This window comes from Coturnix japonica, chromosome 9, assembly GCF_054131305.1.
Source record: "Coturnix japonica strain WE chromosome 9, WE-NBRP24, whole genome shotgun sequence".
Classification (NCBI taxonomy): domain Eukaryota; kingdom Metazoa; phylum Chordata; class Aves; order Galliformes; family Phasianidae; genus Coturnix; species Coturnix japonica.
Window position 1 is genome coordinate 19,215,912 of NC_140671.1, and position 26,352 is coordinate 19,242,263.

The 26,352-nt window shown below is 40.9% G+C and overlaps 1 protein-coding gene and 1 long non-coding RNA gene across 2 annotated transcripts in view; one reads left to right on the forward strand and one right to left on the reverse strand.

Moving 5' to 3' along the window:
• Positions 1-26,352, reverse strand: part of LOC146759746 (cytosolic carboxypeptidase 4-like) — a 94,556-nt gene that overhangs the window by 23,780 nt on the left and 44,424 nt on the right. The gene's annotated exons all lie outside the window — the stretch shown is intronic.
• LOC146759747 (uncharacterized) lies at positions 756-3,723 on the forward strand. Its single transcript, XR_014932034.1, has 3 exons — positions 756-945; positions 1,116-1,207; positions 2,358-3,723. It is a non-coding gene; the product is annotated as an uncharacterized LOC146759747 (long non-coding RNA).

The window sequence follows — 26,352 nt, forward strand, 5'->3', positions numbered from 1 at the left end:
CTCTGGTTACTTACACTGAAGTTGTCACTGTACAAATTAGACTCATACCCCAAGAGGATCTGACTAAATACACTCTTACAAATCATTAGGTCTCATCTTTTTTCTCTCTCTAGAAGCGTCATCTCCCTAAGCAATGGGAAACAAATAGGTTTTATGACTGTAAATACTGGACAGTGGCAGAGATTAGAGAAAAAACAGTGAAGAGGGGAAGGAGGGAACATCTTTAACAAGTTATGAATTGCTTTTTAAGAAAATCAATTACAAAGTAATTGCAAAATAACAAATAGCTCTGAGGAATTTCTCAGTGTATTAAAAGCCTATGTCTCTAGTAGGGACGTGCAGGCAAAGAAATGCAAAAACAGGACTGGGATTATCAACATCACCTTTCCAAGAGGACTCCTTCAAGCTGTGGATCCTCACATGGAAGAGCCCTGACTTTGAATTGTCTGTGCATGCTTTTTCACTACTTAAAAAAATAAAGACCCAACAAAAAAGTAACACATCAAGGGCCTACATAGGAGTAATCCGGTGTAATTACTGGTAGTTTCTCACAAGCAGTGAGATGGCAAGAGACCAAAAAAAACCTCCAAAACCACAAAAGAGTCACCGAAAATAACCCAAAGAAACTGCAAAATCCCTCATCTTTGGCATTTAGTGATCACATCATGTGTTACTCCTTAATGCTATCACACCAGGGGTTGAATCAATTGCTGAACAATTGCAGCCTTTGTCAGTATCAGCCCTGTGTGCTTTTGAAGCACAAACCATTTCTGCAGCCAACCTTCTGACAAGAACTCCAATCCCATTTCCAAGACTGTTTCCTTAGCAACTGCCATAAGTCCGTGCTCACAGCCCTGGCACCAGCCACAAGCACAGTGTGTGCTCCACACCAGCATGGCCTGCTCTTGACCCTTCACTCGGTGTTTGTTACTGCACATCTTACAGGTAACAGAGCCCATATATTATATATATTATATATTATATATATATAATATACCAGTAACTGATAACAGGGGGCTGAGCTCCAGTCTCCTGTTTCTTAGTAGTTAGTTTTGTTTTGCCTTCTTTAATTTGTTTATGTTTCCTATGTAAGGTTGCACTTATAATTTCTCTAGGATCTTCTGCACAGCTGAGAGAAATTGGGAGCCAACAGCATGGAGGTGGATGGAAAAAAGAGGCTTCCCAAGTGACCATCTACAGCTCCCTTGTAATGCTTTTTTTTGGTTCATGTTTGTTAGAGGCCACAAAATGTCTTACAAGGCGAATGCCTTCACTTCAACTCCAGCAAGTCCAGCATGTACAAATAAAATCTAACATTAAAGCAGCCCTATCTGATAACAAACACATTTTCCTATAGTAACCACATTGAAATTCTGCTTGTTTTCTCAAACTATATGAATAAATATGAATAGGTAATTATAATAATGAATAATGAACAAATAATGCATTATTTTGAGCTTGTACATATACTGAGTGGTTGGACAGCTAGATAAGCAGAGGACGTGCCTAGAAGAGCACACAAACAATATGAGAAAACAGAGCCTCCCTGCCAGGCGTAGACAAAGGACTCTGGAGATCTGACTTCTGCTCTCAGAAAGTCTCTTAAATATCTTTAAAGCAGTCAGCAAATCTCTAACACCATTTCTTCTCCCATCCTAATCACTGCAAGCTTTGCTAAGTAAGAGCCAGGTGCAATGAACTATAGTAATTATTAATAATGGGAAGAAAATAGATGAAGAGGCTTAGAGGAACCAATGGTCATTAATACAAAACAACGAGGGCCTAGCAGCTCTACATAGATTCCTCACTTCCATTATTTTACTTCAGAAGACATTTTAGTGTGGCAGTTACAATTGGCAGGTGGAAATGGTGACATTTCTGAGCAAAAATAAGTCACTTCCACAGCAAAGGAATTATTCTCTCAGGGGTAAAAAATACAAGGAACATCTTGGGGCTTTCCCTGGGGTGTATCTTAGGGTCCTGTTTCCAGGATCCAGGCAGCACACTAAATACCTATCAATCCAGGAGATGCGAATAGTGACAGTGCTAAAACTCAGCCTGTGGGCTTACAATTCCCCAGGGTTTTATTCAGGATATGAAGAGGCCTTAGGAAACTATGAACAGAGAAATAATAATAATAAAAGTATAATACACCTGAGAAGCCTCAGACAGTAAGTGCTCATGCTCTGAAGTTAGCTGCTTTATGATGGACCCATATTGCTTCGAGAACAGACAGCTCGGGAATAACAGCTGGAAACCTCAGCTAGAACATTACAAGTTAACACATTTAATTCACTTCAAACACAGGCAGTCTTTTATTTTCCAACTCAGACAATGCTCTCCCTCTTCTTCCTCAGCTCTCAGCAGAGGCAGGAGCTGGAGCTGCATTGGTGACTACCATTAAAGTGAAGATGCTGACAGAACTGATGCATCAAACTAACAGCATTAATGATATCTGCCAGCAGTGCCAAGAGCTGGTGCTCTGGGTAGAAACCAGCCCCTCCTGCCTTGCTTGAAATTCTTGAAATTCTACAAGAGATAAAGAAAGAGAAGTGGTGAACTTTTGATTTTGGTTAAGAAGCTCCACAGCAGTCAAGCTGGATTGTTTCTACTCACAGTGACAATATATAACCCGTTTGCCACTACCATGCAGGAGGAAGCTGTTCTACCTGCCATCAGGTCCTCTGCAATGTCCTGAACTCTCAGAGACCCTATCTTTCCCCATCACAATCCTACATGGCTCCATCCTCCTCTGGAGGCATCTGTATGAGAAGCGGAGTGCAGTGCAGTCTTCCAAGCCAGCAAAATCTAAGCAAAATCTGAATCAGAAAACTGTACCAGAAAGCTGCAGACAAGATCATCAGTCTTAATTAGTTTAGCCTCATGGATATGCTAACAAAGGTATTCTTCTTTGATGATCAGCTCATATCTTTGCATAGTTTCTGCTCTTCATAACATGAAAGTGCCAGTCTGGATCAGCATTGGCTCAATACACACATTGCTGCGCAATACAAATATGCCCACTGGTCCCCTGGGCCCCCTCATGCATGTCTTTTGAAGACATAATGTTAAAGGATAACAGGTTTATAGTTTCCTGGCTGTTATAAAGAATAATGGAACTAGACATTATTTGCTAATCTCTTCTCATTTTTTCATACCACAGCAGACAGTATGGTAAGAGACATCACCATGCTCTAATATCTGGATGTATCTGTATATATGATTTGGTGGGAAGAAACATTCCAGAGGAACTCAACATGGCTAATCAGATGAATTAAATGAACACAACCTATTAGCTCTTGGTCTAGTTAAACCAGTACATTTGTTCTCTGCCCAAACTGTTTTTATCATAACAGGGCAGTGAGGTGTTCATCTGCATCTCCTAAATGACACTGTGTCACAGTAATAGGAAACACGGAAGGAGGGGGAAAAATAAGAAAGCTATTCCGTGATTTATCATTTGGCCAAGATAATGGCAATAAAAATTCTCCTAATGAAAGTTGATGAAATTATACCGGAAAAAGAGTTCATTCGCATTCAGCACTGATGCATCAACTATATATTCACAACTAAATGCTTCCAACGTCTCTCAATTTACCTAAAAACACATCACAGGCTAAGAGACAATGTAATGGGAAAACTTCGTTATTCATTACTCATATGCTTTAAACAACCCCACAAGCCAAAGGCAGCGATAGTTTCATAACACAGATATTATTGAAGGTGGAAGGACTCCAGAAGTTAAATTAGAATTTTCTCTCTCCACCAGGGTAACAAGAGCTGCAGTTAAACTGGAGTTGAAAGATATTAATAAACACAAGTAGACAACAGATTTCAGAGCCATCATTTTTCTCTTGCGTTCAGAGAAAAGGGATCTTTGGCACACAGTACGGTCACTTTTGGGCACTGTTCAATCCTTGAGGCAATATTTTTCCCTGCAAACTTACTTCCAGTCAACACATACACACACACATGCAGAGTATACTCTGCATCTCAACAGCTTTACACATGCACAATGGTTATGCCCTAAGGCTGGGTATAAATAAATTGGCAGTCTGGTTTCCCACTAATTCCATCAGTGAGCTCTCCATTGGAATACTAATAGAAACTACTTCGAGGCTGCACAGGACAAACCACACAGCTGAATGAAACATTTGGTGCCTGCAGATGAAATTTTAGCCTGGGCCAGCCCCAAAAGATAGTGTCCTTTAAACCCCTGTGAAAGAAAACATGCTGATGCACAATGGGGAACCAGCTATTGAGATGAGGACAGTAGGGAACAAGCCAGTTTTTCTCATGGCCCAGAGATCCCTAAGCAGTAGGTATGACATTCTAAACAGACAAAGTTTAGGGGATAGAAATTTGGGCCAAAAGATTTCAAAGGGATTAAGCAAGCAGAAAAGGCTGAAGATGGAGAAAAAAAATTGGGTAGCTTGAATTTCTAGAAAGATGAGAGGGGTTGAGTTAAAGACAGAAGATAAAAGGACTGGAGAGATAAAAGGATGAGAAAGAGGGAGGGGTGGTTGAGGTCAGTGGATGCTGATGTGGAGGAATGATAACAAGAGGAAAACTAATGGAAACCTCAATCCCCATCTCACTGTTGGAGAGGTGTGCTTCGTTATGAATGCCCATCCTCGCTTTCCTCAGTACTTTGGCTACTAGGTGAGGAAACAAGGCCCAGCTTGCTGTCAACCCTCCCTGAAAATCTGCTGAATTTAGCTGATGCTCTGATTCAGCTGGGACTGAGCAAACTTCTTTGTTTCGTCACAAGATGGGTTATTGATTTGTCATTCAAACGGACTCTTTCCCTGGCTAAAGATGCTACAGGCTAGATTGTTCAAGGGATGGAGGAAAGCAGATCAGAGAGCAGAAAGAGGCCTGAAAGGCCTGTTTGTAAGAGAACTGAGGATTTAGCAAATGGTAAAACTGGTTGTCAAGTTCTACTTATTCAGATAGCATAGATAGCCAACCAAAGTAAGCATAAAGATGGGGATATATTCTCATCACCCTCCCCCAGAGACTGCACACTCACACAGAGCAGTAGTGGTTGGGTATGGAATGCTTCCATACTTGCTGGATGCTGGTGCACCTCTTTTGCATTGCTTCCTGAGATGGAAGGTAGTACATGGTACCAGAAGGTCCAGTTTTGCCAGATCACTTCTTGGGTATCACTGGGACCAATGCATACATTTATGTGGGGCATAACTGTGAAAAGTGGCTGAATCAGGAATAAAAGATGGACAAAAATAGAAAGCAAAACCAACGTAGATGAGCCATAAAGAAGGTCCAGAGGGCAAAGAACAAAAGTAGTGGGAATTGTCAGTATGTTTTTGTTGTTGTCATTGTTTGTTTGTCAGGAAAAACAACAACAACAACAAAACAGAAAATAAATAGAAAAAATAAGTGCTAATTCTTGAAAGAAAACAAATAGTGCTCCAGATAATTAACTCTCCTACTTGGCAGACAAGAAGAAGAAATGGGGAAACTGTTCAAGGTCATACAGTGATTCTGGGGCAGTGTAAGAAAAGAAAACTACTTTACACTGGTGACAACCAAGTGCTTTGTTCAAGAACATTTCTGTCTTTAATGCAGGTTCCAGTACTGGCAACAGGTTAACTGCTGTTACCCCATCTGACTGTGCCTTCAACATTCATCTGTAGTCTACCCACGGCTTTCTCTCACTCGTACACCTTCTGCTGTGTGAACTCTATGGAACCTGGAACAAGTCACAGCCAGGTTATAGCCTGAGGTGCCTGAAGATTAAATGTGAGGTGGAGCTCTAAGTACATCTGAGAGTCTGTGTCAAATGAATTAGCTCATAAAAGCAGTCTGGGAAAGCAAGAAGTTGAATTTTTGCAAGTCCTAAATTGGCAGTTTAATCCCTGGATCACTTTTCTTCACTCTCTACTTCCATTTCTCTGCTTGTATGAATAACTTCAGCATACAGAAAAGTGAGCAGACTCCAGGCCCACCCAAGCATTTTCAGCTATGAGTTTAACTCATTTGGCCATATTTCACCGTGGGAGTTAAATAACTTCCTAATCCTGGCTGGTGATCACCACATGCTTGGCAACAAAAGGATTTATGATGTTTATTCTGGCTAACGTAAATACAGATGCTATTCAGAAAGCGTCTAACCTGTTTTGAACATTCTTAGTACAGTATTTGTCTCCATAATGTCATTCACTATCAGGTTCTCCTGGTTAATTATGTGTTATATAAAGAACCAATTGTATCTTTTCATGAAATGCCCTCCATATTGTTCTATGTTACACAACACCTTGTTATTTTTCTGTGTGGCTTTAAAGCAGAGCAAGTATTTATAGTTACTGGGAAATTACAAAGTAGATTTTATTTTGAAATTCACTATACCATAATCTGCAATATAGAAAGCTTTGAAGCCTTTCCCTCTTACTCTGATAAAACATATGCCATTCTGCCCATCCCAGAGGTGATGAAAATATGTATTGACCAAAATGACACAGCAACACTAGTACGCTTTTCTTCCCCATACAAAATAAGACCCCATGATGGATCATGGTATCACTTTTGCACCAACATAATGATTTAGGCACTAGAGTGCATTTAGAAAGAAGCCAGCACAGCATGACCCAGACATCACAGCATGCTCCAGCCTGATAGCTGTCTGCCCCACAGGATCTCTGGTGCTCTGTTCCCATGCTAGCACATTACAGACACAAGCAGACCGGCAAAGCTGCATGTTGGCCTGATAGCAACGTTACATGGAGTGGAATTTAATGGGGTGGCGAGTTTGCTTCCTGCTATGCTGCCACCAAATATCCACATCACTGTGAAGCCTCTCCCCAGCACAGTGCTGAGTGTTACTGCTGAGCTCTCTGCACTCTTTCCCTTTCTCTCTCAATAGCTCAAGTATCACTAATACTCTCCCATATCGAATCTGCCTTCCAGGCCACTGTGTGCTTCCTCTAGCCCCCCCTTTCATTATCTCTTTTGCCTTACAAAGAAAATAACTCATAACAGACAAAGCAGTCCAAAGGAGGTACTACCATTCACGTCTATAGGGATATTATAGCATCTTCCAAGCCTACATTTTCTCACATACACAAGCATCTTACTCACTTTCTTCTTTATTGTTGCTGCTGCACATGGCACAGATATCTTTATTGAGCTGTCTTTCTAATCGCTACTTATGTTTTCCTGAACAGTCAGAGCTAATTCAGAACCCAACCATGTGTTTGAATGCTTTAAACTATTCCTTCAAACATGCTTTACCCCGCCACCGTCTGTATTTTATCTTCCATTCCCGTAACCACAGTCTTGCTGTCCTCCTTCCTACTGTATAATTCATATCAGCTGCAAACAGTAAATCTTAGCATTTTACTGTTCTCCTCATTTCTCAGTCATTAAAGAAATACAGACCAAAACAGAGTGGTAGCTGGAGTCACCTTACTATCCATTTCTTCCCACCCCAGTGATGATTAATACATCCCACCTATTTTTCCAGACTTTTAAGTAGATTTTCACTATACAAATGACCCTTTTGTGCCTCACCCCAAAACTCCAATCCCTTTGGGATTTCTTTTGGGTGAGGGAAACTCTCTTCTCCTTAGTTCTGACTTAACTAGGATGTCCACCAATGCTGCTCACTTAAATATGAGTCTTAACAAATGACAAACTTTGTATACTGCATCTCCCTTCACTCATGCCATCAAGGCAATTAACTCAGTCACTGTGCTTCCCTGCCCTTGTGTTTCTCGTAGGTTTTTTCTTTTTTTGGTGGTTCTCAACCTCTGGAGTAAATTTTAAAACATAAGGAATCAGAATGAGCACATTGTTTAGCATGTTTGAGATGTCTGCTATCTACCCCACTGGCCATTATTAATGATTTTACCAGTTTGAATCTTCAGTTCCTTTGTTCCCTTATAACTCTTACAGCAATAAAACCTGAGGTTTACCTGATTCTGTGTGTTGTAGCCTTGGTTGAATATAAAATAACACCGACAGATAACGTGCAGACATTGTCTTCCTGCATAAAACAGCCAGAGTGGTCCCACAGCATTCTGCTCTGTGCCTGTCCTGGCTGCCTACCAGCTCTGCCAACATGCCTGTGGCCCCAGGACAGCATAAATAGCTCCAGCATGCATCCAAATCTCAGCCTTCACAATTCCTTATTATTCCAGTCCTGAGGGTCCACTGTTTCCTTCCAGAGCCTTTTGATTATGCCTTGGAGCATGCTTCTTTTTTCCAGATCTAAGTCTGTTCTATACTAAATCCCTCATTTCCTCTGACTCCTGCTTCCATTGGCACCAGAGCAAAACTTCTACCCGATGGCAGTCCCCTTGCCTGGGCCACGCCACACGCCAGCTCCTGCAGTTAAATTGCCATGCACATATTCACAGATCAGCCCAAGACCTTCTCTTTGTTGGTCTCCTTAAACATTTACTTTAAACACGTCTTCATAAAGAGACTCATGAGTGAGAGGTAAGGGCACAGAGCCATCTGCAGCTCTGAGCCTTCCTTTCTCGTTTCTCAAATTTCACATATATTGTATGGCTGTCCCCTTACACTGCGCCTTTTCCCCTATATTATGAAGGATTCCTCATGTCAATTTTCTATCTTTTTTCATTTCACAAGTTCTCTTTGGTTATCTTCAGCCAGCTGCCAAAGCTGGTTTCCCCACCTAACACACTTCCAAGTGATCAGTGACAGTAAGCAACTACAATTCCAGAATTCATTGTATTAGCACTTCTAAAGCAACAAAGGAACCATTGATTTCCCAAGCCAAGGATACACAGGAAAGCACAAAAGGCATACGTGCCCAGTTCAGATCAGAGAGGAAAGAGACACACTATTTGGTGAGGAATCCAGCCTGGTAACTGCTCCCTTTGAAGGTGAAGGATGGGAGTACAAAGAAGGGGCTTGTTGGCTGTGTTCTAATGGGTGTTAGCATAATTATTCTGATACAGGATGCTTCTTGCAGCTTGAATATGTCAGAAAGTTACCTTAACAGACGTATTTTACCAAAAGGCCCAGGGAGAAAGAATGATCTTTTTACAAGAAGGTTGGGTTAGGAGGGACATCCTGTGAAGGGTCTTGGGAATACAGACCACACAACCAGATGCCAGACATCAAGATAAGTTCCTCCAGGTGAAACAGTTGCCACCAGCTGCTAACCAGGATTTATAGGTCTGCGGAGTCCAAAGGCTCACTTTATTGCCAACCCAGATGTCCGCTGGTACAAGTAGTCTGATGGCTGATGGGGTTTTTTTAAACCACTCTTTTGGCTGAGAATACGATTAGTATCAAAAGAAAGGAACCAGCAAACAAAAACAACAGAGATCAAAACTGAATATTCTACATTATTACAGCAGATATGAGCCCCTGTTGCTTGCCCACAAGGAACCTACCAGCAGCATGAGCTCAGACGTTTGGACTTGTTTACCAAGGATGAGTGTCAATTAGACACAAACTTCTTCAAACCACCTATAAGCCTTTACTGCTCTTATAATCCCACCAGCAAAGGCTTACTTTAACTTCTCCACTTACTGTGCTTTTGGAAAGAAAGAGAAAAAGAAATCAGGTGTTTGAAGGCTGTAAGGAACAGACTGAAGAAAGGGAAACAAGATCAGAGAGACAGAAGTAGGGTGAGGGGGAGGCAACTATCTCTATCAAGTGGGATAACTGATGTGACTCACACAAAAGCAGCTTATATTTCCTCTTGTTCTGCAATGAATATTTCCACTTTGTCTTTTTCAGAGACCAGCCAGAAGCAAATGCACAGCAGCTGAGTAATGCCTCAACCTCCAGAGCATCATGCAAAAAGAGAAAGACATGTAGGCCTCAGAAGAATAAACTAAGTTTCTCTGAGTCTTTGGAGACCTACTGACCGTTCACAGTGTGACGCAGGCAAACCTGTATTAACAGAGAAGATGCTGACTCCAGATTATAGGCTTTCAAGACTTCTTATCTTGCAGCTGTACTACCTGAGAAAATTTGCATAAGAACAAGCTGCCTCTTTCTTAGAAGTCTTTTTCAACCTGTTTTTATGATTTCCACTTAAAACGATAATCCTCTGTTTGTGACACTGCAATCATTTATACTACAATCAAGTGTTCCATCCAGAAGGAGGATTACTGTCTCGGTTTGGGGAAGTAATATGGACCTCAGAAAGAACAAAGCAGCCAGTTTACAAGCAAATGACCTTGATAATAAAGAAAAAAAGAAAACAAGAGCGTGTATGATCAGATCTGCCTCTTCCAAGAGACATCTGATGCACTTCAGGCTCACAAGAACTGGTATTTCCTCAATATGTTCATACAATGGAGCTGGAAAAATTGGCAATGCCTACCTTCACTGTGCCAACCCAACATACACTCAGATTTTTCCTTAGACAACCTACCAACGTTTTAAATGTGAACACTGGAGACACGTATACAATAAACCTAGCACAGTACACAACGCCATGCATTTAGCACCATGTCTTTTGAGGAGGAGCATCGCCTCACATGGTGCCGAGTGTCAAACAACTGTTCTAAATCATTGCCACTGGCAGCTGCTCTGAAATCCAAAGAACAAACGGTTAAAATAAATGAAAGCAAAAGCCTTTTTCTTTCTCCCCCCAAGAAGATAATTTAGCATGACTTTCCACAGAACAATTTGCATGGGATTACCCACAATACACTGCATTATGGTAATACTCGACAATCTCTGATGCATATTAGACTGGCAGTGTTAAAAATCTGTCAAAGGAAAAATAAACGATACGGGAAAATGATGATGTAAGACAGGACAGTAAACACTCTGCACTTGTGTAATCTGCCAAAATTCACTCCAAAATTGGCCTGGGAAAGAGAATGAGAGAGTATTGCGCACTCGGAACAGCTTTAGGGAACATTCCCAACTCAAGCAGAAAACAATACCTGACTGAGACACGGACGTAATCACAGAGGAGTGGAAAATACAACAGATCCGAATGAGGAGCTGAATAGGAAACACGGAGTGATTTTCTTCATTTCTTTGATTTCCCACTGGGCAGTAACCTGGAGGGAATCTTCCCTCTTGTTCATCCAAAGCAGGTTCGGTTCACTACCCTTCACTACACACGTTCACTCAGTCTGCCTTCTGCTCCTCTCCAAGCCCCTCTGTATCTTCTTCTGATGCTGCTGGTGATCCTTAATGGACTCTGCACAGTCTCTGTGTTCAAAAGTGTTTGTCCCAAAACAATGAGCCCCAGAGCTGTATTAGTCGCAGAATCCAAACTACCAGCACCTCCTGCCCTCAGCCATGGTTGGCTGCTCAGCCCTTCAATACACTTCACCCAGAGAACAGGGACGCTAAGGATTTCTTGCACCGACCTCGTACTTTCCTACATAAAAAAAGCTGCAGGAAAATAGTATCAAATGAACTGATTTTGCCAGTTCCATGCATCATGTTCCTAGTAATTCAAGTAATTGTCTATCACTCCTCAAATCCCTAAGAATCGTGGAATTATAGATTCTTAGCTTAGGTTGGAAGGGTCCTTAAAGATCACAGAGTTCCAACTGTCTGCCATGGGCTGGTTGCCCCCACCAGCTAAGGCTGCCCAGGACACTAAGACACATTCCCCCAGGACACTAAGGGGGAATGAGGCATAGGTTTGGCCAAGAGGTGGGAAAGAGAGAAGTAGCATTTTCCATGTGGGTTTATTCAGTAATTCTCTCACCACTAAGTTGCAGAAAATGGAAGGAAAAAAAACCACAACAACCAACAAACAAGCAAGGGATGAGGCCAAATTATATTGCTGAAGAGGAGTTATAGAGATTAGTGTAGTAATTAATCAAGACAACCATGTCAGCAAGGGTCTGACCTTTATTCCTGCCCTAGTAACAGCTTTGTCCCCGATGACTTTTGGCTTGCATGCTAAAGCGATTTAGATACATCCCTCAATTAATCGCAGGATATCCTCTGGGAGATAGGAGAGCAGTACTGCAAGCTGCCAACAGGGATGCTGAATCAGAGGAGGAGTGACCTAGTGAAGGGCACCTAGTGAAGGACATCAGCAGAGATGGGGAGGTAACCCACAGTTCTCTTTACCTCCTACACTTCACCCCTCACTGCTGGAAGCAAAATTGTTTGAAGCATCTAATTCGAGATCCTGCCATATTTTAAAAGATTAAGATTTCCAAAAAATAAGAAAAATAATAAGAGTGTCTTAAAATAACTTGCGTCTTTTTCTGTAAAGAAGCAACAGCACCACATCAAACTCACTCAGGCAGGATGACAGGCAGCTGCAGAGATCACGGCAGCAGTTGCTTCCCTCTTCTCTCTTTTCTTGTGAGATAAAGACCTTCTATCAGGCAGATGTGCTGCCAATCCCACACTCGTAGAGAGTGTGGAGTCCCTTGCTCAGTGTTTTGGGTCACCTGCAGCTTCTAGAGTAACTAGCAAGCACTACTCTCTGACAAAGAACCTCAAAGCTCTGCAGATGCAGTTGTGCCCCTGAACATATGGGAGGGGAGTACCTTCTATCCTGCCCACTAGGGACAGACAAGTGGAATCTGAGCTCTCTCAGAAAGGCAGTGTACAACTACAGACCTTCAGTAAATAGAAGGACTAAAAAGCTACACATTCAGGAGAGTGGTAAAGCTCAAGATTGGCAAGAGATAGAAACAACACTAGGAGACGTCTGCTTCTATTAGAATAGCTATTATCACAGCAACTGAATACCTGAATCAGTTTTTGTCTCCTAAGAAAAATAACAAACGCATTTGCCCATCAAGTTTGTCCATTATGGCAGTTAGAAGCAGAGACTGTCAGAGCTTTATGCCTGTGAATTAAAGTCCCTGTCAGGATCTTAGCTAGTCAGAGTGAACAGAAGCCTTAAATTAATAGCTTAAGTTACAAAACTCAGAACAGCTAACACACATGTTGAGTACACCCAGCTGGTTGTGAGGTTTTCAGATACTTGTCTGAATGAACCCCAGATCTCCTGCTCAACTCAGACAGGGTCTCGTATAAAGTCTGGAATAGATTTTCTAAGGTTTATTTTTAGCAGCTGTTCCACAGTTCTGATACAGAACAGAGACAACCCAGACATGATACTCTGATGGTGAAATGAATCATTCTTTCAGAGCTCTGAAAGCACTAACAGGCCATAAAGGTCCTCAGCCAGACCCGCCTGGGGCCTTTACCCATACCCTCTACCTATTCTAAGAGCCCCACTTCAGCTTAGGGCTCTGCTGTAAAACTGCAGGTCTGTAGCTCCTGTAGCAACGCTTACATGCTTTTACCTGAGCACACCCTATGGTGTGTATATGGTGTACCCTATGGTGAGACTCTGACTCACAGAACTGACTTCCCAGCATCACCTTGTCACTGTGGACCTGCCAAGTGGTTTCTGAGCTGTTTGATTCCACAAACATCACCCTGAATTACTAACGTGTGTTTTCACTTTGGATCTGCTACACTACCATGGACTTGCCTAATAATGTGGACTCGTGGCTGAATCCAAGTACTCTTCAGAAGCCTGGTCTGCTTACCTTGCTTGGAGACAGTGAGACTTGGCCTTGGCTGCCAAACAGAGACTATCTGGTATTATCTCAATTTCTCCTACTGCTAGCACTGACCCTAATTCTTTTCTCAGAAGAGGCACACATACTATTTTTCTCCCATATACCTCAATACAGAGATTACAACATCCTAAACCACAATTAGATTAGGCCACCAGAACTATCTCACACTACAATCCAGATACAAAAATAGATTCCCTTTCCTTAGCTATTGTTGGCAAACACGGGTTCTAGTGAGAGAAGTTATTTCTGGACTTTTACTGGCAAGCCTTCTTTTCAGAGACTAAAAGGAAGAGCTGGTGCTGGTGGAAAAATTGTTAGACATGACTTTGAAGAAATGGCAGTTTCTGCCAAGCTCTTATGTGTGTTTCTCTGTGGGGGGAAAAAGGCTTTATTAGCTTTTCTTTCCAGAGGTCACATCTGTGAGGGTAAGTGAAAGAAAAAGGCACGTATGGAAAGTCCTCCGTCTCAGATTGACAATCAGCTGCACAGTCAGTGCCACAAAAGCCCTTTTGCACTTGTGCCTCTTCTTTCATGAAGGAAAATCCCCATTTTCTTAGAACAAAATGATGGCTGAATGTGAATGCACTGGAGTTTCCCGCTGATTTTGGTACACTGTGTTATCTCCTACTTGGAAACCCTGAGCACTTCTCATCAGGCATTTATATAGATCTGTGCATACACACACATTTACATGATCACAGATGTACAGGGACACATTTCTAAGACTCTAGCATTACAACAAACAACAACCATCCATAAAGACACAATTAAAGTTACACGTTCATCAGACACACTGGTGCACACTTGAACATGCATTGGACTGTCTTCCACACCCACGTGTATCCACATTCATGTTTATATTGTAGTCTTCCACAGTCTCTAGTTTGCACCCACGAATACTAACTGCACAAACCCAGCCCAGCGGAACAAACACTCATTTAATGTGTAATTCAAAAACCATAGGCATGTACTCTCCATGCACTCTGCTGCTGGCTTTCCCCTCTAAACAGGATGCAAATCCTACACAGTCCTATAGGCTGAGTTCTCTCTATACAACAAGTAGCTGAGCTGTGGCACACAAAAGTGCCAACGTGCCATTGCAAGAATTAAAGGTTTTATGAGTCTTTTCTCCACTTCCACAGTCTCCCCCTTCCAGTTAATGTCAAGCGTGTATATATAAATGAGATGTATTTGGGGCTTGTGCCAAGTCTCTGTAACACGGACACAGAAATAATATGGGTAAAACATGATTTGTATTGGGACTGCTCTGGTTGTCTTAAAAAGAAGGTCTTCAGTGACTGATTTGGCCTTTCTGGAAGCTTCTTACTGTTTAAATTGTAGAGTTATGAGACCTCACATTCAGTTCAGCTTATCACAGCTGTACATCCTCATGTGAAATCAGGGGAACTGACTGAGAAGAGTAGGGTACTTGATGAAGCACCTTGGGGATTGAAATGTGTGTTATTAAATGTACATGAAATAAACAAAATTTCACTCCCATTTATTCCAACCAGTCAGAATCTCAAGCAAAGGCAACCTGGCCTTAAGTGGACTGCATTTATATATCTGGAGTGAGCCCAGAAGTGTCAGGTGCTACTCATTCTTATGATGCATGTCAGCATGTAACACACCAGATCTTATCAGTATGAAACCAACACCTCTTTGGGCTGTCCCTCATCTCTGAATGTTTTCACACAGACTCAGAAATCTAAGGTTTTCTCTTCCAGAGAGCATCACTAAAGATTATTCCAAAAAGACACAGAAAATTCTGCTAATATTCCTCCTCCTCTCTACCAATGAATTCACAGAAGACATCATTCATGCTACACCAACTAAGGGCAGACACTAAAACGTTACCTGAATACCCTGAGATCAAATGTCTGTCCAGAAGCAGTGAGTATCAAAAACATGACAAACAATTCACCATTTACACACTGTATCTCTGAATCAAGAGGTTGAAGGTATTTAAATGGAAGCTGACTTGACTTCTGTCTGTTATCTTTTCTGCTTTCTGTCAGCAGCTTCTCTAACACCCACTGCTGTGGCAAACCTTGCTTATCCTGTCTTCCTATGCCACAAAACGTAACCAGATTGGTTTAATTTCTGCAACACCTACGCTGAGAAAGATATTACTAAAAAGCTGTAGAAGAGTCAAGGAACATGTGCTGCGTTCCTTCCAACACCTTGATGAACACTGGATGAACAGAAGTGAAAATACTTTACAAGGAATAAGGCACTTCCCCTCACTTTACAATGCAGTAGGTCACACCAGCTTAGACAGCCTGTACTGACAGCAATTGCCTGCTTTGTTTTGCTTTCCACCACCTTAGCACCCTTTGTGTCAATACATATAAGAACTGAGCTGCGCAGTGTGAGGAGCCCACCTTACCCTTCTGCTCCAATCTCAGCTAGAAGAGGAGATGCGAAACAGCCTTAGAAGACATCCATCTCCTCTGCACGTGGAAGCCCACAGGACAGCAAGGCACACATCCATAGACCCCAGCACTGCGAGTGTGCTGCCTGACATCAGGCTTCATTGCAATCCTATACACCACACTCCACACCTTTAATTAGTTACAAATGCAAAGGAACTGAAGGACAGATTTCCCACCTAGCTTTGCATTTATTAAAAGGTCACCAAGGAAACATGATTTTTTTCCTGTGAACAGACATCAAAAGCTAATGAAACCTGAACTTCATCATTGCTGTGTACCTTTTCTTTTCAGTTTTCATTTAGAAATGAACTTCCTTTCCCCTTCACGAGATAATCCAGGCTCCCACAAGTGCTTTGCAAGAATGGTTTGGCCAAAAGGGTGAGTTATGCATCCCTTCCTTTTTCTCTTTCCACTGACAGCCATGAAACAGTGTCATACGACAGAGGAATGACACACAGCACAACATAATTCTAGCTGTACGTAGAAAATATAGACCTTAAGGTAGCCACATGTGCTATGCATAGATGCACAAAATACAGACATGTATTTAAAGCAATAAATATGCATGTCAGTTGCACACCTTTTGTGTTCTGCCTAAAACCAGAAATAAATGCATGCATACAAACATCTTTGGGCACAACTTCTTCCAAGTGCAGCACACAAACACATCCTCTAGTGTGCATACAGATGTTCCCCTAGCTACTGCATTGAAAAGAACAATTATGCACATCCCATAACTCAGTGGCAGTAACATGCCATTGCCACTTGTGTGCTCGTGTCTGTATTCTAACACATACCCTACCTCTATGCATGCGAGAAGGCTGGGAATCAATAACCACTTACAGCCCTTCAATCCAACACTGTCAACTTTGTTCCCCTCTGTTTATAGTGACAGACAAGAAGAGTGAAGACAGGGGACACATCAGTATGCAGCGTAGGAGAAGTGGACACTATCAGCATAAGCAACAGACAGGAGCTACTGAATTCAGTAGTGGCTGCTCTTGCCTCCTGCAACAAGCAGAGCTGCCGCTGTCCCAGAAATCTGGTTTATTCCCAGGAAATTGATGCAACCAGATAGAAGAAACCAGAGCAATAACCGAGGGCCATTTTCCTAAAACAACATAATTGTACAAAAAAAAAGATTCGGAAAAAAAATTCAATTCTTATTTGTTTCCTAGGTCTGAGCAATGATCTTGTCTACATAACGATGCACAACATGCTCGGTATAACACCAGAACAACTCGATATCATCTCCTGCAGAGAAGACAGCATGAAACTAAATATACTTCAGACACAGCAGGCTACCTTTAAAAATTGTCAAGTTGCTTCGTTGACCTTTTAAAGGGCATGAACATACAAATGCATTACATTTAAGAGCAAGTCAATACCTCAATGAATTTCAACCAATCCTGCAGCATGTGGAATAACCAAAAAGCTGTTGGTCTGACACGAGCTCTAATCATGTACCTCCATCAAAGCTCACAGCCTCACCCACCCAAAATGCTGTCCAAGCATCTCAGAGCTACTCGGTCTCAGCCTACAACATGGCCTTGGTTTTACAGTCCTGAGTTTCTCACTGTATCTATATTCAGAGATCTTCTGCATTATGAACACGTCCCATTACGCCAGGCCTGAATCTCTCCTGGGCAGAGATTGGCATTAATATAAATATAATTATGGTCATTTAATAAATGTATGATGCATGTCACTCTATCTCATTAAATTAACAACAGGAGTGAATTTCGTATTAGTCGTGACAAGGCCCATTTTCAAAGCTGACATTTAATATCACTCCCCAGCATAATCATACATCAGGCTTCACAAATTAAAGGATTTGATGTGAGCGAGGGATGATCAAATACATGAAACCACAGAACCAGTGCTGTAGCTTGCTGCAGATATTCAGCCTATGTAATACATTTACCTACAACTGATGAACCAGCAGAAATTCCAGCCATTTCAGTGCACACGGGGGCTCATGAAAGCATTCCTGATTTAGAAAAACTTCAGCAGTTTGACCTCTGGAAGCCCTTCCAATCACCAAAGACAATGGCTTGATCAGAAAAGCGACCTTTCGGTCACTATTTCAGAGCCAGTCTGAGCTGTTTTCAGACTCCATTTACTTCATTCTCCCTCACTAGAAAAGACAAGAGGGCTGCTCGCAAAAGGTCACTGGGAAAATGGTGTCCAGCTGCCTGCTGCAAACTTCCTATGCGCCATCAGACTGCAGGGAACATAAAGCCCATCACATAGCTCATCCAGTGCTTTCATCTTTGGTGGAAAGCAGTAGTATTGGCCACGGTGTTGACTTTAGGTGCCTGTTCACCCAGGTGCAGGACATCTGAAGGTTGTGAGCAAGGTATTGTGTTGCTCAAGCGTGTTTATGCTGCGTTACAGAGCTGTCTCCCTTTTTCCCATCACTGCCAATTGGCGATGCATGCATGCATGCCCTGGGCCATCACAACATGGCTGTACAGCCCATTCTCCCCAACCCAGATGACAAGTCAGATCCAACTCTATTACTTCTCAATGCTGGGAAAAAGAACACAAGACAGACAATAATACAATGGAATTGAAGGCATAATATAACAGAAAAAGAAAGCGGCAGAGGAAATATCTTAACAAGTGCTGGTCCTCCATTGTTTTCACACAGAATTAGCATTTCAAATCAAATAAACTACTTAATTCAATTCTCAGCTCCCTCACAAGCTAACAGCATTTTATATTTATCTCCAAGTCAGAACAAGTCTTTCCACTTGTAGCCTGCTGGCCATCAGCTTTTAAAGGAATACTTCCCACTGAGATGCTAACCGTCCTTCTGATCATGTGGCAAAAACATACACATACTTAAAACCCTACTTAGTAAAAGAAGTCATCTCTACCAGGAATAAGCTACTGCAAAATGGACAGTGTTTCAGGGCTTTTTATTCCCATTGTATGTAGCTGTACTCCTCTCACAGACTCATTTGCAATATCGTTTTCAAACTCATTGAAAATCGCCTTTCTCATTTTGTTTCTGAGTGAATCTCTGATTCAATATTCTTGTGTAAGTTCACCTGCTACTTCCAGCACCACCAAAGGAAACTTTTCGCAATAGCCAAGAAGAGGTGGCACGCAGTAAGAGATTTGGTTAGGAATACTTTGGGAAAAACTTATTTAATCCAAGGCAGAACTTAATTGTGAAGTACACCAGGCTTCAGGCGGCTCTTCTCAGAAAGAACTCCTTGGGTTTTAGGTTACATTTCTGATCAGATGTCATAAGAAGAATAGCTTTTTCTTTTCCAGTCATTGCATTGAATTCTTTTTTACTGTCTTTAGTAGCAATTGCCATGAATTTTCAGTTACTTTCTTAGCTTCCCACATCTAATTCCTACATTACTTTGGCTGATACCCTTTTTCCCCTTTTTCTTTTGTTCACAGAGAATTAACCTATGCATTTTTCACCTCAGAATATCTTGATCATGATTAGGTAAATGGCCTCTACCACTGTTTACTCGTATCTGTCAGAATCTCTAGTAAACAATTAGTACTGGCAAAAAGGAAACAGACTAAAAGAAGTGAAATCCACCTCTTGACAATCCATCTATTACATAGATTCTTCATCAGTGTTATGATTCACTGTCCTCTATGCTCTAATTATCACCTTCTCTTTACTATTATACCAAGATGGGTTTTAACTAAATGTGTTCTCAATTCTTGATTAAGCTTTTTTTGGGATATGTAACAGAATCTATTTTAAAAACATTGGTTTTAAAATTTATAATACCTCCGTAATCTTTTTTTTCTTCCTCTTGTGGTCTGCTTTATTTATAATACATCCTCAGTCCTGGACTATTATCCCATATTAAGGGAAAAACATACATGAACACATGTTAATAGAAATGATGCGCTCTGCCCTTATTAAACGTAATTGGGTCATGATCACTGGTGTCTAGGTAACCACCAACTCTCACACCGAAGATTATTTCACCCTTTCCTATCATAGTGTGGTCCAGAATAGAGCTATATTGGATACAACATCTTTTGTACTAGAAAATAATCATCTGTAATGTTCGGAATCTGTAATAGAATTTACTGCTGCCTACACAAAATCTCAGGTACATAACACCTAGACAGAAGTCTCTATGACCACTCTCCTCTATGACCACTGGAAAGCAGTTCGGTTTATCCATCATTTACACAACCATTACCTTTCCATCTTTTCTTCCTTCTCTCAATTTCAGCTCTAAAAAGTTGTTAGATAATAACAATAATACATCTTTCCTTTTCACCAAGAACCGTACGTATCCCATGACACACAACTGCACTCATTTCCACATGCATCATCTAAGCTCCTCTTGGTATCATATTTGTTTGCTTTAAGAAGAAAGTGTGACGCCAAATCACACTTACACTTGTTTATTCCTTTGTCCATTTTTCTAAGTGGAACTCGCTTATGATAATTACTTGGTTGAAAATATTTTAACGATTCCTTGTCTCACTTCAGCAGCTATTCATCAAAGATTAATATTCTATACTCCAGAAGCTGCCTGTCTTGAGTGTCTGAGAGTAAAAGAAATACTGCAAAACATCAGCACTTGGATGTCTCCAAATTCTCCTTCTCTCACAACTATGAGTAGCCAACAACTTCTTTGATCTCTACTGTCTTCAGCTCGTTCACCTCTCATCTGTCCCCACTTATAGTATGTATGTGAATCACTTTTTAATTGTCCCTAATGTCTGCATTTCTATAGGCTGTGTGCTGTAATTTCTCTTTTCTGACCATGCATCTTCACTTGCAGATAGCCACCATCTGGCATCACATGCATCAAAAATTTCTTCCTTGGACAAAAATTAGAATATAGCAGGTTTCTCTTTGTCATCCATATGTGGTATACAACAGAGCCTCTTACCTAAAGATAAGCCATGAAGCTCCAGAAATATCATGTCTAAACATATTGCCTTCTCTGCCTCATAGATTACCCAGCACAAGCAACCTCTTTCATCTGTAAGTTTATCACATTCAGAAACACATATTTCTCCTCCGTTATTCAGAATTAAAGTGTTTGCAATTCAGTTTGGTTTAATTTACTTTGGAAATGAGTTAAGCCAAATTTAATTAAGGCCACCTTAATTCTGCTTCAGAGTGTTGACATGTGGCTTAATGTGGTTTAGCACAGGACTTTCCACTTGCTCCTTTAGCTAATTCAGAGGTACTTACCTGCACATTCTCATACAAACTATTATAGAATTCAGCCTGTTTTAATTAATTATCAAAACAGAAAGGTAACTTGGTTGCATTGTAAGTATTTTTAAGAGAAGAACCTGCAAGTTACTAAATCTCTCTTTAAACCAACAGAGAAAAAACTAGAGTACATCTGAAAATAGCAGGCAGACGAATTCAAATTCGTACAAGGAAATAATATTTAGCACTTTCTGATCCCTGGAACAAAATATCAGGGGACCAGATGGATTTCCAATCATGTGATGCTCTCAAATCCAGTCTGAATTCTTTCTTCTATGAAAAATCTTACACAAACACGAGGGTTTGGTACAAAGCTGCCTATGTAGTATAGGAGGTCAAAACCAGAAGAGCTGATGGTTCTTTCTGGGACCATAAGCTGAAATAAGTGTTGTGGAAGAAGGGAAAGAGGAAAGACAATGCTATCAGTACAGGAGCTTAGCACATATGAAAAAAAAATATAAATCTCAATTGGGAACATAAAAAAGGAAAGACCAAAGAGACAAGAACTGGATGAGAAAAAAAAAGAAGAAGAAAGGATGCACCTACAGATTTCAAAGTTGGCAAGAATGAATAGAGTTAGTTTGATTTCTTTTTGACAAGACCAAGGGACCTACGATTGGATCATCCATGAATAAAGACAACAGTGGATGTGGCAGAGAACAGCAGATTAAAGAACCTGGGAGCTACAGCAGCTGTGAGAAGTACAGTGCAGAAATCAGTGGAGGGACAGAATGGAGGAGGAAGTGAGATTAAATTTCAATATATAGTTTACATTCAATATTGGACAGCATATCCAATACCACTAATATCACTAGTATGAACTAGTGGAGTTCACTGCTGCAGGAAATCCCGTGTGGGAAAATATTACGAAAGGGGACAGAAAAGTGCCATAATTATCAACAGAGAAAGTTGCTCATTATCATTACCACACCCTCGAAATAATCAGGCCTCATGCTGCAGCATATGAAGCAGAAAGGAGGCAGGTCAGGTGGGCCGGTAGGATTATTTCTTCTTTTCCATGTCTTAGTGTAATTGAATCAGTTGCACTACAGCCTGGTTTTGTTCTCTTAGGAGCCACGAGGAACCAAACACTGTATGAGACAGGATACCTGATCATATGGACCAATGGTCTGATCCAGCATGGCAAATGTTATGATGCTAAGAGGGGTAAAAATCAATCTTCGCAGAAAATCCTGTGTATAAAAGACTTTGAAATTTAGATGCTTCTAAAATCCATGCAGAGTAAAAGACAAACGTGGCTCCTCTAGCCTGTGCTTTTGCAACCTCCCATTCTTATTTGCCATGCCTGAGGAGTTCATGATTAGACTATGAGCTTCATCAAAGGGCAATTTTCAGCTGCCAAATAGATTTGTACAATAAATCCACATGGGACCAGATTAACAAGCAAGAGCGACATCAGAAATCAAAAACCTAGCCGCTGTAATTCCACTGAAAACTTGAAAGGATGATGTGCAATGATATTTAGACTTTTAAAGAGACACTGCCAGAATACTACAGCTAGTTTTCATTAGGAATTTTGCTTTTCTGTCTCACATCCTTCCCAAGAGTTCTTTTCATTAGCAGACTTAAATCCCACTTATATTCAAGGCTGCACCGTTCAGAACTGTTCAGTGGGCTTCAGAAAGAGTAACATTTCATCCAAAGTGCAGCATCTTTTCCATGCAACCATAAATTAATTAATTGCAAATGAATTTTTTGATTCTAACATCTAAGTTGTCTGGGTTTGCAATGTCAGCACCTGGGAATCTTCAATCTAATCCCATCCACAACTCCCAGAAAATGGGTATGACTGAATACTTGCATTTCTGATTCCATGTAGTCTGGCTTTTTATTTCCTAGGGAAATAAAAAAAAAAGCTTCTAGGGAAGCAGCTCGATAACTCTTTCCAATCTGTACCTACTACCACCTTTCTTCCCAAGAGTATGGGAAGACTGGGCTGCAACCAAGCATCTAGAAAGGTTTAGAAGTAGTTGAGGGAGAAAACAAACAAACAAAACAGGTATCAGCTGTTTATGGTATATTGGAAGGGGAAAAAAGAGAAATATCAGCATTCAGAAATGTACAGAATCAAGGTAACATCTGTTTTCCTTTCCTGGGTCCCACAGAATCTGCTGTGTTCCTTGGCTTAACAAATAAACCAGCTGCTAACTAGGAGATGCTCACATCATTTGCAAGTAAAAGGAAAGAAACGCAGGGATTTGTTGGAACAAGCCCTTTAAGACTAAGCCCCAAACAGAAGTGGTAAACATCAGAGCTACAGCAACTGATCGATTATATACAGTAGTGGAAAAGAGTTGAGAGAAAGAGGGGAGCACATGATGGCTCTGCTTTGCTGTTCCAAATACATCCATGTCTAGTGTACCTCCACAGAACTAGATGCTTCCAACTCTGCAAAGTCAGATCTACAATGACCTCATCCCATCATTACTTTCTGTTGTGCTGAAGAAAAAAAAAAAAACAAAACCTAAAAAACACCACTAACAACAAAACACAAAGCAATTACAAACCACAACAAGGGAGGGAACCTGTTCTCCAGTTACACTGACAGACAGCCCTCGATAATCTATCAACAACAGAGACAAAGGAACTGATTTAAGATGCTATTACTTCCAAAGGGCTCAGATTGTGCTACTCTGTTTATTTAGGAGTTGGAGAAGTCGAGATCCTATTTGATCAGCTTTGAAATTGGTTCCAAAAGGCTGAGAAGTCAGCTGATTTTTCATTTCTCTGTAGTTCAAGGCCATATACATTTCTCCTTTTGTTTATATCAACAAAATCCGAGTTAGGATATAACACTCATTTTTTCTGCCAAGTCCGTGGAGAGTTCTCATCCAAGACTTTGCTCATCTGACTCAATCCAGCCTAAGAGGACCAGAAAATACAGGTTTGTGGCTGCAAGCCACAAGCCCTGGTGCTGTGCTTGCAGACTAATCATTATGTTGCTCTGGCCATCCAAGGAAGATGAATGCTCACCGTCTCCTGGTTGGTTTGCTCTTTCCCATGTGCCTTTGCTCATTTCCTAAATGCCATTAACCTTTATATCGTTGCATTAAGTGAAATCGTCAAGACTAAAAGGTACCATTAGAATATCTTGAAAACTGAATCACAATTTACTGAAAAGGATTGGTGGGCACAAAAGGAGCATGAAAATACGGAAAACAGGATGCAAACATTTGCAATGGGCAACAACTAAAGAAAACACAATGAGCAGAAAACCTTAATTTAATCCTTCACTCCTTAGATTACTACAAGATAACTATTTGTTTTTCTCTTATACTTCTCTTACAATTACAGCTGCTTCCAATTTGAATCACTTTGGACCAGAACTGGAAGCAGAACTATTTAGAAAAAAAAAAAACAAAAAAACATTCTTCTATATTTCTTAGCATCTGCTTTTGAATGACGTGCCCAGGCCTCAGAGGGTTCACTAGATGCACGTTTTAGAGATGATTTTTTGGATAGAAACTTCTGGATGCTTGTGAAACTTACTCATACTTAGGAAAAGTGTAAAACATGGGAGACAATGGAAACCAGAAATAGGAAAAGCCTCAGATTTCAAAGATGATGTAAACAATTTACTGGAATGCTCATCAGAAAGCCCAGAATAAACTCCATCTCTTTTCATTTCCCTTCTGCAAGTACTTATCAAATACGCTCTGTGGCAAGAACATTGCTGCAACCATTTCTGTTGGTGCCTGAATACTGGCATGAGTCCAAATTAAAATTATTTGCAAGTTTGTGCACTAGGCATCCAATTACAAGAATGATATACAAGAATATCATTGCTTCTGTATGCCAGTAAGACAACGTTATGCGACTGCAAACTCCCTCAAAACAACCCAATTTCTGACTATCGACTGTAATAAACTGCTTATGAATAAGGCATACATAAAAATTCCACAGAAATATAATATGTGATACGCAATAATAAGGAAGATAAAGAAAATCTTTCATTGCCTATAGATAACTATAAAGAAACAGAACTGCAATTTCAGGGACAAATGATGTATTAGTAACAATTTGGTTATTTTGGACAGAAATGGGTCAAACCAGAGCAGTCCACCTCTGAAAGAGTAGCAAGAGGAAAGGCTTTCATCTTGGCATACTGCTTTATTTCTGCCACACTTTCACGGCAATTCACTGGTTCATTACTTGTATAAAATAATTCAGTAAATGCTAGCCAGGTTACAGGGGATGGATAATGGCAGCTCTTCCCATTTATTAGACTCTCATCTCTGCAGTTACTGTATAAGGGGCCAGGATGCAGAGCTTTTCATCCAGTTCTGCTACCCGTTTATCAGCAGCTCCGTCCTTTTATCCCTCAGCATTTAAGTACTTCCATCTCCGAAATACAAACTATTGGCTCTTATCTAACAAGAAAGTTATCTTGGTTTTATGCCAGTATAGCATAGGAAAAACAAAAAGATGCAATTTATTAACCTTCTAAACAGAACGAGACAGACTTCAGCAAGATGGCACATGATTTGTGGAACACACGTTACATGACTAATGTCACATCCTCGCTCACACGAAGATGGCTCACAGAACCTTCAGGGACATTCACTCTCACAATTTATCTGGGGTGAGTTTTGTAGAGATGGGGGCTTCTAATTGTTAGACAGGCCATGACTTTTGACAGTTACTCTGGCCAGGCTCCACCTGCCAATTGCTGCCGTTACATCAGGCACAATTTTACCTCTAATTTCTCCTACTGTAAATGACTGGAGAGAATGCAAGCAAAATCAAATCAAACCAACCAACCAACCAACAAAACAACATCAGTTTTTCCTCACCTCTAGCTTGCTTTACCAGTTCAGTGAATTGAGTAGTTGGACTCAAAAGAAGAAAAACTTTTCCAACATGAAGATGGGTTCTATGGAAGAGCGTTCCTGAAATTCCCCAAATCCTCCTTTCAAAGGTGTTTTGAACAACTATCAACAATTTCTTATGAACGTATGGCCACTCTGCTCGGTGCTGCTCTCCCTGATTCCATCATCTCTGCAAATGGATGGCTTTTCCCTCTCATCAAGTCGGATAATAAAAGTTGGGGCATTCAATTCCCCTCATTCAGAAGCATTAGACTGGACAGAATTAATTTTTTCTCTTGACTCTCCCAAAGACTTTCTTCAAAAAGGGATCC